The sequence below is a fragment of the Myotis brandtii genome, unplaced genomic scaffold (assembly GCF_000412655.1).
Source record: "Myotis brandtii unplaced genomic scaffold, ASM41265v1 scaffold855, whole genome shotgun sequence".
In the NCBI taxonomy this organism is placed as follows: Eukaryota; Metazoa; Chordata; class Mammalia; order Chiroptera; family Vespertilionidae; genus Myotis; species Myotis brandtii.
In genome coordinates, this window is record NW_005371476.1 from 400,892 (window position 1) to 406,895 (window position 6,004).

Sequence of the window (6,004 nt, forward strand, 5' to 3'; positions counted from 1 at the left end):
GGCTGGCTGGGGGGCCCCACGCCTGCTCCTGCCTGCTCCTGGCAGAGACGCCTCCGGGAAGCCCACCTCGGAGGCCTGCAGGTCACAACCTGGCCGCAGGAGCCTCTGAGACCCGTCGCCCTGCTCCTGGCACAGGGAGCTTCCTTTAGCAGGTGTCCTGGACTTGAGCGACCATCTCCACGGCCCCTTCAGTGAACGCCACCCCAAAGGGCCGGCTTCGTGGGGGGTTGGCAGCCATCCTTAATCTCCTCTCTACGACTCTCTGTTTGCGGGACTTGTTGTGATGAGCATATGAAACACTACTACAGAACCAAACCTGCTTTGTAGGAACAACGTGACCTTACGCTCTATGGTCCAAACGGGGACACTGGGAGAGAAAGTGGCTGCAGTAATAACGACACCAGTGGGGAGGGGATGTGAGGGGGGAGGAGGGGGGGGTTAATGAGGGGGATGCAACATCTGTAATACTTTCAACAATAAAGATAAATTTTTTATTTTCGTTATTTTTAAAAAATATATTTTTATTGATTTCAGAGAGGAAGGGAGAGGGAGAGAGAGAGAAACATCAATGGGAGAGAGAATCATTGATCGGCTGCCTCCTGCACGCCCCACACTGGAGATGGAGCCGGGAACCCGGGCCCTGACTGGGAATCGAACCGTGACCTCCTGGTTCATAGGTCGACGCTCAACCACTGAGCCATGCTGGCTGGGCATAAAAATAGCTTAAAAAATTACACCAGGACAACATTTCTGCACAGGCTTCCCTGCTCACCCGAGTTATAAAAAATGTAAACACACACAAGGATTTCCCCTAATTTCTGCCCCTCGCATCCCCAGAGCCCGTCCCCTCCCCAAGGTCACCACTGCTAACAGATGGTAGCGTTTCCTCCCGACGGTTTCTCTAAGCGTTGTCTTATTTTACAGTCGGGGAGGAAAGATGAGTTATTTCCCAGAACAGACTCTCACATCCTTGCGGCCGGCCCTGCAGCAGGCCAGAAGCAGCCCAACTCCAGCCAGGTCCCGGGCCTGGCCCTGCAGCCGCTGGACCCTGGCCTCGGGTCCTGGCCCCAGACCCACGGCCAGAAGGCCCCCAGCCTTTGGTTACATCCAGCTCCACGGAAAACACCCCACCTCTCGGCTCCTTCCATCTCTTTCCAGAAATCCCCCCGTCCGTCCAAATCATGACGTCAAACTCCCTCCGGGCCTCGGGGATTAGGGAAGTTCCAGGGAGATGTAAACACAATTTGGAAAATTACAAGGAGGAAGATAGTCTTGGACCCCACCTCCGACGCCACCCGCGCCTCTTTCTCCTCGGGGTCTGGCAGCCGAGACTCAGAATCCCAGAAAGCCTCTGCTCCAGGCTCGTCTCAGCCGGGTCCTTGGGCCTGCAGGGGCCTGGGCCTGGGGGCACGGCTCTGCCATCCCCCCGCCCCCCAAAGCCTGCCTTCTCCACTCCACTCAGCCTGCCTGCAGGGCTCGGCTCCAACCTCCCTCCTCCAGGCAGGCCTCCCAGCTACTCTCTCTGCTCCCTCCTTAGACTCCAAACAGCCTGGCTTTGTCTCCCGAATCTGGGCTACTGTGAGGCTCATTCTCTTCCTCCTCCTCCTCCTCCTCCTCCGAGGCCCGAACTTTCCCCTGAGATGGGACAGACCTTTATCATGATAAACAAAGAATACGCATAAAGGGCAGCATTTCAAATGCCTACCAAGTGACAGACATGGCGACGGTGCTCCCAGGAATGTGATTTCATTCATGGTCTCAACAGGCTTAGGAAGTGGTATCACTGCAACCCCCATTTTACAGATGAGGATACTGAGGGTCAGGGAGGTGAAAGACCCTGCCCAAGGGCACGACTTAAAGTCAGTGGCAGAGCCCAGGTCTGGCTGCGGCTAAGGCCCAGGCTCTCAGACACCGCACCCCTGCATCCCCGATGCCCTCGGGGACAACTTGGCCGAGCCCCAGCCAGAGCCGCACCCAGCTCCCGCATCCCCTCTCAGGGTGAATCCCAGACTCAGACCCTGCCCGGAACACTGTGACTCACCCTGCTCTGTAGCTGTCCCCCACCCTCACCTGGAGCCTCCAAAAGGCGGGACCCCAGAACCCTCGTTGGCCAGAGGAGGGGGCAGGGGCCCTGAGTCCCGCAGCACCAGGCGGGTTGAGGGCCAGGCTGCCGCCCAGCGTTCTTCCCAGGGCCCCGTACGTGAGGCTCAGCCACCCCAGCTTTCAGGCTCCAAGCCCCCTCCTCACAGCTCCCAGGGCTCCCTCTGCCTTCCCCCTGCCGCCCTCTCATCTTCAGAGGAGCTGAGGGGGCTGTTAGCTGGGGTCGCCCCCCCTCCAGGAATTTCCCAGGGAAAGACCCCATGGGTTCCAACAGCTGCCAAGAGGCAACCATGAGAGGTGCCAGCTGCCCTCCCTCCCGCTCGGTCCCCAGGCCAGGGACACCGGCCTGCAGGCCCACAGCCTGGGCAGGCCCCACTGGGCACCCCGGGTGACCCCTTCACCACTCAAGGCCTGTTTCCCCACTGTAAGAGGTAAGTCTATTTTTACCCTGGCTCGAATACCTTAAGGTTCTGGGGCTTTCTCATCATTTGAGACCCGGTAGCCACCTCCAGTCTCCTTGGCCAATCTCCCCCTCACCCCATTCCATGGCCTGGAGCCCTGGGGCAGGGTTGGAGGGAAGGAGTGCACAGTCAGCCTTGACTCAGTTTGACCAGGAAGAGGGAGAGGTCTCAGGCCTGAAGACGATACCGATGGGCAAGGTGGACCCCACAGGAGGTTGGGACTGAGATGAGAGGGCAGAGAGAGGGTGGGTACTCATCCATTTAGAGAGAAATCAGCGGGCGAAGTCTTTAAAGTCATAGAAAAGGCACTGAACTTGGGGAGGGGCTCCTGCCACAGAGTCAGTCACCAGCCATGGCACAAATCGGTGTACCTCACTCTGCCTCAACGGGCCCCCGTCAGCCCCCCTGGCATACTGCACGTGCGCTGAATATTACCCACGCGAGCCCCGAACAAAACCCGTCATCTCCTTAAATCTCCCAGGACCCCGTGAGCAAGGTCTATTACAGTGATGGCGAACCTTTTGAGCTCGGCGTGTCAGCATTTTGAAAAACCCTAACTTAACTCTGATGCCGTGTCACATATAGAAATTTTTTGATATTTGCAACCATAGTAAAACAAAGACTTATATTTTTGATATTTATTTTATATATTTAAATGCCATTTAACAAAGAAAAATCAACCCAAAAAATGAGTTCGCGTGTCACCTCTGACACGCGTGTCATAAGTTCGCCATCACTGGTCTATTACTATCGTCCCCATTTCACAGATGAGAAAAGCGAGGCTCTCGGAGGTAAATGATTTGGCCAAGTGAGCAGCAGGACTTGCCTGCTGGAGGCCAGGTGCAGAGCCGATGCCAACCCCTGCAGCTGGTCCACAGACCAGGCCCGCACTGCCCCACAGCAGGAGGCCCCCTCCTTCAGCGCCCGAATGCCACCAGGAGGGCAGTTCCCAGCTCCCCGGCAGGATGTGGGCACGGCGCCCACCTGTTCTTGGCGGGGGAGGCTCCGCCAGCCTGGCCAGGAAGGCTGGACCACAGCTGCCACCCAGATGGGCAGGACATTCCATTTCCCACCACTGCCGCCAGGCCAAAGCGCCCGGCACACAGGTGCTGGGCCACCGTCCACCGCTCCCCTGACCTCAAAGCCACAGGCCACAGTGGCACAGTGCCCCAGAAGCCTGCCTTTAGGATGCCAGCTGCCTCTTCTCTCTGAAGTGGGGGGATCATCGCCCCTCATTTATTAAGCAGTCACGATGGGCCGACCATGTGCAAAGCAGAATGTGCCTGAGGTCACTGAGCCCTCGCAGCCACCCAATAAAGGAAGTAGTTTGGCTCGGCCAGTGTGGCTCAGTGGTTGAGCATCAACCATGCACCAAGAGGTCGCCAGGTCGATTCCGGTCAGGGCACATGATGGAGTTGGGGACTCGATCCCCAGTAGGGGGCGTGCAAGAGGCAGCCGATGATGTTGATGCTTCTCTCTTCAATATTTGTCTCTCCTGCTCCCTCTCCCTCCGTCTCTCTCTCTCCCTCCAATCAAAAAAAGAGGAAGTGATATGGTCAGCTGGGGGAAACTGAGGCTCAATGGCCTGACCAAACACAGATGATAAGTGATGGAGATGAGCCTGGAGCTCAGGTCTCAGGATGACAACGCCCAAGGCCAATGGCTGGCAGGCAAACGACAGGACCCGGCAGCATGTCAGCCTGGGCCCCACAGAAATAAGGCTCTGCTGAAAAGAAATCAGACAGGGGGCAAAGGACGATGCCCGCAGGAATGCCAAGTGCAACCACCCCCGGAGCAGCCTCTGCCCGCCCAGACCTACTGGCTAATCACTAAGACAGTGGCACTGAGCAGGCCTTTCTTCTCTCCCTCACACAACATCTCAGAGACCACATCCGAGCTCACCCTGCTGGTGAGCATCAGGATCGAGTCCAGGGGCTAAAGGCTGGGACCCTGGGTTCAGATCCCAGCTCTGCCACTTGCCAGCTGTGTGACCTTCGGCAAGTTACTTAACCTCTCTGAGCCTCATTTTCCCCATCTGTAAAGGAGATCATGATAGCACTCACCCCATAGGGCTGAGAGGATTACATGTGAGTATATGAACCCTGCTTAGAGCTGGCCTGGCACATGGCCACTCACAGAAGTGTTAGCTTCTGCTTGTATCATCATCTAAGCCCGTGGCTTTCCACACCCACCCAAGAGCCCAGCCGTGCAGGAAGGTCTGAGCCCATAGCTTTCTTCCTTAAAACCTCTTGCTGCCCCCGCAGGACAAAGCCTGAACCCTGCCCAGCGCCTGAAGCCAGGCCGGGAGTGACCCAGGGCAGGTAGCAGCCGCCTCAGCTGCCCCTCTCCCACCCTCTCTCTGTCGCACTCCCGGCCTAGCTTCTCTTGTCACGCGGGAGTCTGCACATGCTGTTCCCTTTGCCTGGAACATGTTCCACAGCTCGTCACCTGAATGACCGCTCTGGGCTCAGCTTGGACATCACCTCCTCCAAGAAGCCTTCCCAAACCCCCAGTGTTGGGTTAGCCCCCTTTCAGGTCACCCACAGACCCCCAAGGGTGCCACTGAGTATTCCCACTGACCCCACCAGCTACCCAAAGGCAGATGCCACTGTGTCCCCAACACCGGCCCCGGAGCACAGGGCCTGGTCCACCTGGTGACCACGTATGGAGGAATGAATGATGGAACAAATGAATGAAGGCTAAGGGTGCCCCAAACCTGGGAGAAGCCCAACCCTGATATGCACAGTCCCCACCAGGCCCAGACCCTCCTGACTGGGCCTGCTCCACCCAGGGCTCTATCTCCTGGGGGAGCCCCTAGCCCGACCCACCCAGCCCCAAAAAGCACATTCCCGATTCTCTGCACCTCCCAGATCTCCCAGCACCTGTCTCTCCGTTGTAGCTGCAGCAAACCTTCAGAGCCCAATCCGTCCCGGCTCAGCCTGCCAGGGAGCTGTGCCGACGACTTCCGAGCAGTTCCCAGTGCCGGGACCCAGGCCTGGAACTCAGACATCATGGCCCTCACGGCCAAGGCCATGTACAGCCACAGAAGAGACTAGACTGCCCTCTGTGAGAAGGGGATCATCGCCCCTCATTTATTAAGCAGTCACGATGGGCCGACCATGTGCAAAGCAGAATGTGCCTGAGGTCACTGAGCCCTCGCAGCCACCCAATAAAGAAAGTAGTTTGGCCCGGCCAGTGTGGCTCAGTGGTTGAGCATCAACCATGCACCAAGAGGTCGCCAGTTCGATTCCCGGTCAGGGCGCATGATGGAGTTGTGGACTCGATCCCCAGTAGGGGGCGTGCAAGAGGCAGCCGATTGATGTTGATGCTTCTCTCATCAATATTTGTCTCTCCTGCTCCCTCTCCCTCCGTGTCTCTCCCTCCCTCTCTCTCTCTCTCTCTCTCTCTCTCTCTCTCTCTCTCTCTCTCTTAAAAAAAAAAAA

At 57.5% G+C, this 6,004-nt stretch overlaps 1 protein-coding gene across 1 annotated transcript in view; it reads right to left on the reverse strand.

Annotated features, from left to right (window-relative positions):
* The window catches only part of HMCN2 (hemicentin 2), a 139,122-nt gene that overhangs the window by 98,119 nt on the left and 34,999 nt on the right, over positions 1 to 6,004 (reverse strand).